Below are 12,037 nucleotides of genomic sequence, written 5' to 3'. Positions count from 1 at the left end.
CCTAATCTAAATAGTCAATGTGCAGAAGCAAACACATGATCACCTCGTAATTGGTGGTTCTGTCTCACATCTTTTTAATAATTGGAGCAATGAGGAAATGCCACGGTTATTTGGTCTTGGTGTTATCAAAATTTACAGCCAGCCCGTATCAGTTGCAGCTAGCAGCCGGCAGGCTCATGCTTGCTTATGAGTTCAAAAGTTCAGTTTCAGATAGTCACCCACTCACCCACAGATATGCAATTATCTGCTGCCTATTGATGTTCACAATCTAAGTTATCTTCACCTACTACATTTATTTGAGAAAAAAAAAAAAGCGGCTAAATCTTGGTGGGAAAATAGCTGGTTTTTTCTCTGGAAATAAAGGATTTCAACAACTCTGGTGCATCTGTGTCAGCGATAGCTATTAGAATGACTGCTGTCTTAGGGAGGTATCATGTCATAAGGCATGCACCAGAGTTACCTTCTTACTGTTGCAGTGCAATGACTCTGAAGCAGAAAACAGGCTTCCCCCCCAGCCCACCGCCCTCCCCATCTGCTGTCCTGAAACTAATTTCAAATTTTTGCTTTTCAATTTAGATAAAATCAATAGTAATTTCAGATAACATTTAGAAGTTGTCCTTTCCTCTGAAATTTGTCATATTAGAGCACAGGCCAGACTTCTCAAATAATAGATTTCCAATGTATGAGACCATGGCTAGCTTACTTGCTCTTTTGGAAGGTGACCACTGTAGTGCATTGGCTCTCTGGAAAGGCCAGAACAAATGAGCTCACATCTGAGTGGGGAAGAACTAAAGAGGGCTATGCTTTTTATTTGGAATCTTTTTTTTTTTTTTTTTTAATATCCTTCATGTAGGTGATCTGTAGGAAATAAAGGGAAAGAGTCCATGATACTCTCTGAAAATGCATGGAGTATGCAGAGTGGCAGGGAGGTCACTGCCTAAGTTGCATGCTAAATGCATGAGGAAAGTTCATATATATCTCACACACAGCCAGCAAAGAGTTCAAAAGTGGCCAGTATATTCTCACTGTTCCATTGCATTTTATCTTTGACTGTCAAAACTATTGTGAAAATAAATGTGCTGTGACAACAGGTATTTTTTTTTCAGAAACTCCTGCCCTAAGCCACTATTTCAGTAGCTGGCTATATAAAATGATAGCATGAGACTGAAAGAGCTAGATTCTGCTCTTAGTTCTGCAAACATAAATCTAGTATAGCTCTACAGAGGTTTGTGGAATTATTTCTGATTTACTGTAGTGTAGCCACGAGACAAATTGGCCCAAGGAGTATAGCTGTCTAATATTTTCTTCTGTATACTGCTTTATTACTTTGTACACAAAGTAGACGGCCTCCTGTTACAGGGTGATTCAGTAGCTCCCCAAAACACTGTGATACCATTATAACCACACAGACAGTCAGATGCATCAAGCTGACAGCTAACAGACTCTTCTTTCAATTTGTGGGTGACAGTTGCCACACAGTGATTTACATCTGGAAATGAACGTGCAGAAGAATACTTTGTGATAGCCCAACATTTTGATGATGTCTTCGTTGATCTAATGCCACCACGTTTTGGAGCAAAAATTTGCAATTTGTCAGGAGACTAGTCTCTGTGTTCAAAATGCTGTTATTCCAACAGAACTGACTTTAATCTATTATTACCTTAAAAAAGGAGGAAAATAAAAATAATTGGAGATTGGTAGGCACATCACAGACTTAAGGGAGATTTGCAGGTAAATATTTTTTTAAAAAGGTGTAACAACGGTGGAGGTCTGGTACAGCGAGTGTTTGCTGTAGACTGTTACAACAAAGACCTTGGGAGTTGAAATCATTGTCCTGAATGAAGAAGACGGCATCCTTTATCTTAGTACTGCTGTGACTCATGTTGTCTACAGACTGGCGTGAGCAGGAGAAGGATCAGGAATGAAAACAGGGCTTTGAGGTTTCCTTGCCCTGGTATGGTAAAGAACTACAGGAATCAAATCCTGTAAGAACAAGAATTTGGCTCAGAAAAGTTGGGGAATAGAGTTAAAGATTTCAGAGGTAAGAATTTCAGTTTGGTGAGAATGATGAAAGTTGGACCAGGCAGTTTGGATAGGTGAGAGCATGGTACTTGCGGAGGGGAAAGGTCTAGGTGAAACCAGGGCAAGTGAAAGGGTAAGGAAAACAATGATGAGAGCCAAGCTGGGGACACCTCACGCTGGCTTTTCAACTGTAAAAGTGCTCTTTTTGCACAGTGAGTGTTATCAAGTTCTGGCTTCAGCTTGTGTAACCTTAGGTCAATTCCTCTCTGACCTGTTTTGAGATGTAACTGCAACTAAACTTGTTACCATAGTATTCTACATCCGTATACTGTGTTTAGCTTGTTACTGAGGTTTATAACATTTCCTTTGTAAAATTACTGGTTGATTAGCATTGATATCAGCATTGCTAATGCAGTGGTGAAAATCAAAACTGTCTCACTGACATATGGTACTTGATTGTTAAGCCTACTAGGTCTCGCTCAGGCAAGCTCACCAAAGCTGAAAAAAAAATAATATTCTGATTAATGAGTGCACACTCTGGACAGGATCTGTGCATTCTCTTTCACAATGTTTTGTTTAATGCCCTGATTTTACCAGCACTTCAGAACACATAGTGGGGAAATACTGTTTTCTCTGTGCTCCCAAGAGCCTGACATAAAAGCATCTTGCTCACTGCACACAATTTAGCATATATGGAATTTTTCACTGAAATGGAGATAAATGGTTGATCTGGGATTCTCTTCAGAAGAATGCATGCAGCCATGTAGTGAAGCAGGTCAGGTTGTAATATTGCCTATAAATCACATTTTAAAAAAACAAAAGCAACCAAGCATTGCGTAATTGCAAGTCCATGAGAATAAAGGAAAGGTTCAAAAGAGAAGGAAAAGTTGGTTACCCCAAAATCACAGTTCCATGGAATATTGCTTCTTTGGGTAGATGATTTCCTGTGTGAATGAGTCAAAGTTTGTAGGGAGAGGTAATGACTTTTAAAACCAGAAAATAAAAGACAGATTTTCAGGTGCATTAACCCTTGCCCTTCTTTAAATCTGAAATAGAAAACTTTAAAGCTAAACACAAGCCGAAAACAATTATTCTGAACAAAACTATAAACTTTAATAGAAGGATGTGATAAAGTAGGGGTAGCTTATGAGGGAAAGAGAAGATGTTCATTTACCTCTTGTTAAAAATGGTGGTATGTGAGAAAAATAGATTGTATTTCTATCAAAGCTATGATTTCTAATATTGAGTTAGTAATTTTACTTCTCAAAACCATCTTTTGGAGGCACTTTGTAAACAGGAGAGATGTCTTCCTTGGTGATGGGAAGGGATGGACCAGTACTTCCCACATCACATCACTCTTCTTCCTTTTCTTTAAGGCCTAGAGAGTCAGAGGGGTACCAAATGTTGGGTAGGGCTATGCCCAGTTGTCCTTCAGATAAGCTGCCCCAAAAGAGGTTGCTGTCTTGAAGCTCTGCTTCCCTAAATCGCTTGTACCACAACTGCATGAGTCCATGCAGGTGAGCCGTTCAGAAAAAGAACAGAAACTATACCTCATGCTCATTTTTTCAGAACTGCACTGAATCATCAGTTCTCCTGGCATATCTAACATTGCATTTTTCTGACAAATAAAATATGATTCTTTTTCAGGTATAAGCTAATCAAAGGTGAGATGATATAGCACAAGAAAACGTTCAAGAAGCACACAGTTGAGTACTGCTTAAATTCAGGGTCATGTTCTACCCTCAGGTATACTAACGCACAATGCTTGTGGAAATCCTCATGCAAAAATACCTTCATCTCAGAACATAAATTACCCTTCAATTTGGACAGATTTATTTTTCCTGCAGCCTGTCTACCATTTTGAACTGCTATGTAAATTCCAGATCTGCACTGCTGCTGTTTGCCAGCACAGCAGTGCAAGAAATTGGGAAGACAATTTATTTGTTTACTTGAAGATTTTTTCTTTTCAGGAAAATTCTTAGGGGTAGGTTTAAGGTAAGTATAGCACCAGGTCAGGTCTTGTGTATCACTTTGGAAGTCGAAAACAGAAGAAAGAATGACTCGAGAGCTCTCTTTTCTAACAGGCAGGAGCTACAATTAATTTATAACGATATTAGATAAATTCCCAAAGAACTTTGACCCATTACAGCTGAAGTCCCATTTTTATAACTGACTTCTGATTCTGAATGACAGCAATATGAAATCATTTCAATGTTTCTCCTTGTATCTGAGTGTACATTTTGGAATGATCCTAAAGCTAGCACCAGAGACTGCCTGTGTCACATACTTCTCGGCCCCTTTCCCAGCCTATGCTTACCTGAGAATGATGTCCTTGAACCAGCACAGTGAAAGGATTGCATACAAGTAGGAAGAAAATGGAGGATCCCTTTTGCAAAGTCATAGACAATTATAAACATTAGGAATAGACAGAGGATATGTGGGAATCAGTTCGGTAGGAGTTTCATTTTCATTTCATGTAGGTGGTTTGGACTGTAGGAGGAATACGTAATAATGGTTTTATAATCCTAAGAAATTTGGCTGTAGGATGACATGCTGATAGGGCAATTAGTTTCTTCGTTTACTCAGATTATTCATAGCATAAGCAATATGTTTATGTGCACAATGAAAACAGAAAGCACATTTTGCCCAGTTTTGGTTGAGGATAAGTAAATCTATACAATGTGCAATGTTAATTATAGCTTCACAGTGTGCATCACACTTAAAATAACCACTAGTCCTGTTTCATTAGCACAATAATCATTCACACACAGGGCTTAATTAGCAGAAAAGGAGCAAAACCATTCTTATAGGATACTGTATATTTAAAAACATTTTTGAGAAGAGGTAGGACTGAAAAAATTAATGTACACTGAAAAATAAGATGTGATGCAATGATTGTTCTCTCATTCTTTATCCATTTTAGTTAAAAGGTACACTTGCTAAAATACAAAAAAACTAAACTGAGTTTTATAAAACTCAAAAAACAAAGATTATTATGGTTTGGCCTTTTCCTACAGTAAGCAATTGAAACAGAAGTATAGCTGATCTTGAGGGATTTTATTAAATTAAAGAACAGAATGGGGTTTTTGAAGGTTATAAATTATAGAAGACTGTCAAAGACACGCAATGTAAGTAGAATGCTGTCAACTGCAATTGAGGAGGATGAACACTGAGCTTATAGAGGTTGTGTTTAATGTTGGAACAAGTAGCTCTGACAATACATTCAATTCCAGAGATGGATCTGGTCAGTAAGAGTGTGAGACCACCTCTGGAAGATTTTGGATGAAGAACTGTCATAAACCAGTTACCGACTGAATGCCAGTTTTTTGTCCATGAACATACATGATGAAATTGTGTTGCAGGACATGCCCCAAGGGTTAAAAGTAAGCTGCAGTTGAGTCATTAGCAAGGAAACAGCATGACAGAAGGTTGGAAAGGTATGACATAGAGAAGCGATGAAGACTGATGAGATTACCTGTGGTCTGGCCACATGTCAGACTCACAGAGAGGGCAGCTTGAGATTCAGAAAGTTATGAAACTTAGGGCTGTGCTATTTGCAAAAAAAAAAAAAAAAAAAAATCCTCTTCTGTTTTGTATTTCCTCAAGACCTGGAACTCCCATGGTCGACAAATGCCTTTTACTAAGGTTCTTTCTCTTGATTGTCAGCCTGGACATTTGTTGGGAAACTCAGAAAGGGCAGAACATGAGGTGGACTCTCGGTGGTTGCATGGAAGTGAGGAATAACTTGGGTAGCAGAGATGCTGGTTCCAGGCTGTTCCTCTGTGGGAAAGGTTTTGGAGATACAGTGTGTGCCAGAGTGTTTTCTAGAAAGACAGGTTTTGGGACATGAAATCCAGTGGTTAGATGCACTTTCAGTGAGTCTCAGTCTAGTGCTGAATAGAACTGATAAGTGATGTGACATCATATTAAGTACTCTTTGTGTGCTCTGAAACAATTATCCTTTCGGAAATATTGTCATCCCTTTAGGCCCCTGCTCGGTAAGGGTTAGTCTGGATCATCATCTTCCGTGGGAATGATTAGCTCCTTCCATGCTAAGTGAGGTACCATTGCCTGGCTAACAGGCAGTAACATCCATTGATAAGGATGTCATATACTGTATTTAGAATGAAAGCCATCGCAAATAAAATTACGTCAAGCAGAGATCTCACCAGAGTCACAGAGTCTTAGAAGGCAGACGAACCTAATGCAGCAGGAATACTATGATGTAATTGTTATCATGGAAACATGGTGGAATAACTCGCATGACTGGAGTGCTGCCAATGGATGGCTACAAACTAAATCTTCAGAAGGGATGGACGAGGAATGAGAAGCGGTGGGGTAGCTCTGTATGTCAGGGAGTGTTTTGACTGCTGAATAATGGTGTCAATAGGGTGGACTGTTTATGGGTAAGAATCAGGGGGAAGGCCAGTGAGGTGGATATCCTGGTAAAAGTCTGTTACAGACCACCCAACCAGGATGAAAGGCAGATGAAACATTCTTAGGGGAACTGGGAGAAGTCTCAGGATTGCTAGCCCTTGTTCTCGTGGGGGACTTCAACCTACTGGATGTCCACTGGAAATACAGCACAGCTGAGAGGAAACAGCCTAGGAGGTTCCGGGAGGGTGTGGAAGGCAATTCCCTGACACAGCCGGTGAGTGAGCCAGCCAGGGGAGATGCCATGCTGGACCGGCTGTTTACAAACAGGGAAGAGCTGGTGGGTTATGTGGTCATTGGAGGACATCTTGGGCATAGCGATCATGAGATGACAGGGTTTTCAATTCTCAGAGAAGTAAGGGAAGTGGGTGGGGGTGGGGTGTGTCAGCAGAACCACCACCTTGGATTTCTGGAGGGCTGATTTTGGCCTGTTAAAGGACCTGGTTGACAGAGTCCCTTGGCAGGCAGTCCTGAAGGGCCAAGGGGTCCAGGAAAGCTGGACATTCTTCAAGAAGGAAATCTTAAAAGCGCAGGAGCAGGCTGTCCCCATGTGCTGAAATATGAGCTGGTGGGGAAGAAGACTGGCCTGGCTTAACAGAGAGCTTTGGCTGGAACTCAGGGGAAAAAGAAGAGTTAACCACCTTTGGAAGAAGGGACAGGCAACTCTGGAGGACTATAAGGATGTTGCGAGGTTTTGCAGGGCAAAGACTAGAGAGGCAATAGCCCAGCTAGAACTCAGGCTGGCCACTGCCATAAAAGATAACACAAAAAGTTTTTACAAATACATCACAAACAAAAGTAGGGCCAAGGATAATCTGCATCCTTTATTTGATGTGGTGGAGAACATTGCCACAAAAGACGAGGAAAAGGCTGAGATACCTGATACTTTCTTTGTCTTGGTCTTTAATAGTAAGACAAGTTACCCTCTGGGTACTCGGCCCCCTGATCTGGAAGACAGGGATGACAAGCAGAACGAAACCCCCACAGTCCAGGAGGAAAGAGTTAGTGACCTGCTGCTTTACCTAGACAAGCAGAAGTCTATGGAGCTGTATGGGATCCACCCAAGGGTACTGAGGGAGCTGGCGGAGGAGCTCATCAAGCCACTTTCCATCATTTATCAGCAGTCCTGGCTAACTGGGGAAGACCCAGAAGACTGGAGACTAACCAGTGTGAAGCCCATCTACATGAAGGGCAGGAAGGAGGATCAAGGGAACTACAAGCCTATCAGCCTGACTTTGGTGCCAGGGCAAATTATGGAGCAGATCATCCTGAGTGCCATCACATGGCACATGCAGGACAACCAGGGGATCAGGCCCAGCCAGCATGATTTATGAAAGGCAGGTCCTGCTCGATGAACCTGATCTCCTTCTATGACAAGATGACCTGAAGGCTGTGGATGTTGTCTACCTGGACCTTAGTGAAGTCTTTGGCACCATCTCCCACAGCATTCTTGTGGAGAACCTGGCTGCTCATGGTTATGACAGGTGTATTCTACACTGGGTTAAAAGCTGGATGCATGGCCGAGGCCAAAGAGTGGTTGTGAATGGGATTACATCCAGCTGGCAGGTAGTCACAAGCGGTGTTCTCCAGGGCTCGGTACTGGGCCAGTCCTGTTTAATGTCTTTATTGGCAATCTGGATGAGGGGATCAAGTGCACCCTCAGTAAGTTTGCAGATGACACCAAATTGGGGGGAGTGTTCATCTGCTTGAGGGCAGGAAGGCTCTGCAGAGGGATCTGGACAGGCTGGATCAATGGGCCAAAGCCTGTTGTATGAGGTTCAACAAGGAGAAGTGCTGGGTCCTGCACTTGGGTCACAACCCCAAGCAATGCTACAGGCTTGAGGAAGAGTGGCTGGGAAGCTGCCTGGTGGAAAAGGACCTGGGGGTGCTGGTTGACAGCCGGCTGAACATGAGCCAGCAGTGTGCCCAGGTAGCCAAGAAGGCCAACAGCATCCTGGCTTGCGTCAGAAACAGTGTGGCCAGCAGGGATGGGGAAGTGGTCATACCCCTGTACTTGGCACTGGTGAGGCCGCACCTCGAATGCTGTGTTCAGGTTTGGGCCCCTCACTACAAGAGTGATGTTGAGGTGCTGGAGTGTGTCCAGAGAAGGACGCAAAGCTGGTGAAGGGTCTGGAGCACAAGTCTTATGGAGGAGTAGTTGAGGGAACTGGGGTTGTTTAGTCTGGAGAAAAGGAGACTCAGAGAAGACCTTATTGTTCTCTACAACTACCTGAAAGGAAGCTGTAGGCAAGTGAGGTCAGTCTCTTCTAGATAATAAGTGACAGGACAAGAGGAAATGGCCTCAGGTTATACCAGAAGAGGTTTAGATTAGATATTACGAAAATTTCTTCACTGAATGGGTTGTCAAGAGTTGGAAAAGGCTGTCCAGGGACGTGGTGGAATCACCATTCCTGGAGGTGTTTAAAAAATGCGTAGATCCAGTGCTTGGCAATGTGATTTTGTGATGGACTTGGCAGTCCTGGGTTAATGGTTGGACTTGATGATCTCAAAGGTCTTTTCGAACATAAATGATTCAATGATTCAGGGAGGGTCCTATGCTACTGAAAGTGGGCATGGGCAAACAGAGTTTGTCTAAGTCAGATGACTTAATATCTGGGTCACACTCTGAAGGTGTTTCTTTCTCTACTGATTCCCTAAAGATCCCAGGGTAACTACACTCCTAAATTAGACCCCAAACTGCCTAAATGTCTGTGCAATTGATCAGGCCATGTCTCTGGCTTTAGGTTAACCTGTTTCTAGTACAGAGTTGTTTAATCTTATACGCATAATAATCACTTATATGGCAGCTTGCTAAGCAAAATTTCAGGATTTTTTTTTTTGAGGATTCATCTTCTCTTTGGATCCTCTGGTCAGTTCAGAAAATTTGGAGATAGTTTTCTTCAGGTTTTTTTCACTCGGGGAAATTATATTAGCTTTGATAAAATCAAAATATCTCTGGCTGCCTCTGTTGATCTCTGTAGGATTCTTAATTAAGAGATTATTTTTGTTGTTAAAGGCATCTGGGCACAGACTGATAGAATAATTTAGCTGACCCCTTATTTTCTCCTGATCTCCTCATCTTCACCTTCTGGTGTTTGAAAATTATTTTGCATTTCTGTAACTCATCTGACATTAATCTCTTTGCACTTCTGAAGTCAATGAGGAACATATTATGGTTCTGCAGAAGAATATAAATAACACAATCCACCCACAAGCGTTTCTTTATGCAAAGTGTGTCTTTCCTTATGTAGTGACATGATGGCTAGTAAAAATTTGTAATATTTATTGACAACAAATTGAATAAGACTCAGCTACAGAAGGGCACAGAGGAGTCTCAAAATTAACTGAAACTCTTGAAATTCTGATCACAATTTTATTGTATTATTTTCTTGCTTCGATTGGCAATGGTCCCTATATTTAGATTTTTCCACAGTCAAAGAGCTTATGATTTAGTAATTATTTTGGGGTATGGGTTTTTTTACATCTTGTACTTTCCTCAACTTTATATAAAGCTTCAGCTTTTAAAACTCTTACGGCAACCCACAATTTTTCCAGAAAGTATGGTATGATGATATAGTCATAGTAGTTAATGTTCTTTTGTTTCTAACTCAGCTAGAGTCATTACTTTTAATATGAAGTGACAATATGAAGTACTATAATAATTCAGCTTTTTTAGGGCTGAAAGAATATGATTCTTTGTTTGTTATAAACATTTATATTGCAAATCTGTAATATTCAGTTTCAAGTAAGAGTAGTTTACAGAATAGCATAATGTAGGAGCATGAGTAATAACACCCATCTTTCACGTGAACATTTGAAATTACACTGATTGCAGTGGCATTCTGTCTCCCATAATCTTCCTTAAATAAGATGAAAAGAATTACATTTCATTGTGATTCATAGGATTTGAGGACTTGGTATATAGCTCGAACTCACACACCATTGCCAAGGTTGTCTTGTAGTTATCATGGTACAAAACAGCCTGCTTAAGAGAGCAATTTGATTCTTAAGTGAACTCATTCTCTCCTAAGCGCCTGTCTCTTTGTATTGGCCATAAATAAAGCTAGAATGGCTACATTCCTAACGGGGAATCTCAGCTGTACACCTAAACTTGGATTGACTAAAACACTGACAACATACTTTTTTCCTTTAATGTATTTTGCAATTGTACAAAGTAAAACTTCTCTATTAAATGCTGTTCTGAGGATACGGACAAAAATGTATTTCTAGTAAAAGAAGCCCAAGGCTTATAAGAAGAAAACTTAACAGTATGAAAAATATGTAAAAAATAAACCGAGACTAAAATGGAGACTCTACTTGCCATCCACTTCTAATTTGTAGATTAAAGAATGGAAGTATACTTTATAAGTAAGATCTATCTTCCATAGCTTAATTCAAGAACAATCTCTAAAGCCATTAGTGGATTAGACTCTACTATAGTAAAGACCTTCTAGGGCATTTTTTTTTCATGAAACAACAAGAAAGCTGGATCTTCATAAAGTCAGATGGGAGTCATTCGCTGGATGTTTTTGACAAAGGGGTCCTGGCTTTCAGCAGGTTTGATAAAGATGGGAATTTTCCATGATTTTTCCATGAATATTACATTTATTGCCACTGCTCCCAACCCTTCCAACTTCCTTTTCTTTTTCTTTTCTAGAAAGCTATTTTCTAGGCCCTTTGAAAGGAGGAGAGCATACTGTAGGCGGCACTGTACAAAAATGCAATCTCACCAGCTGCTTTCTTTAAATATATTGGTTTTGTGCTATCCTTTATGTGACAAAGCAAGCCCCAGGCTTTGGAAAATCATGTTAATTTCCTTTACCTCACTGGAAAGCACAGTGCTCTGCCCGTCAGGCTGCAGGCTGCTTTAAGATGAGGGTGAATTTGAGGGTGTCAGTCCACAGCTTTCCTGTCAAGGCAGAGCCAACGTGCAGAAAAAAATCAATCATCATTTGTTGTTCCAGAGGAGAAAAAGACAAGTGTATGTGTGATTCTGAGATGTGTTGGGGCTTATTTGTAAGGGCACCACTAGTGTCTTGTGCTCCTTTCAGGTAGGATGAGTCTTTTACTCAGTTGAGCATATAATGGAGTTACCTTACCACTCAACATGTTGATATGTACAAATCCCATTTGAAGACATCCATCTGTTCTCAGGTATTGCCCTGGGTCCTATGGCTATGTCTATTCAGATCAAACCCTAGTCTTGACGCAGAGCTGCACTGATTTTCATAGAATCAAAGAATCATAGAATTATTTGCATTGGAAGAGACCTTAAAGATCATCTACTTCCAACACCCCTACCACAGGCAGGGATACCTTCCACTAGACCAGATTTCTCAAAGCCTTATCCAGTCTGGTACTGAACTCTCCCAGGGATGGGGCATCCACAATTTCTCTGGGCAACCAGAGAAGTTTTTCTCATTTGGTTTGCTTAGGACTAGCCCCTCTTGGAGTAACCTAGGTTGAGCAGTCCAAAATTGAGTGAGCTAACCAACATCAGGGTCAGGCAGGGATCCAGTGCTGAAGTTTGCTCCCTGGCCCTCTGTAATTAAGTAGGGTAAATGCACTGTATGAGCTTAAC

This window comes from Falco punctatus (assembly GCF_963210335.1).
Source record: "Falco punctatus genome assembly, chromosome: 2".
NCBI lineage: Eukaryota > Metazoa > Chordata > Aves > Falconiformes > Falconidae > Falco > Falco punctatus.
The sequence above is the reverse complement of the archived record's forward strand: the minus strand, read 5'-3'. Positions refer to the sequence as shown.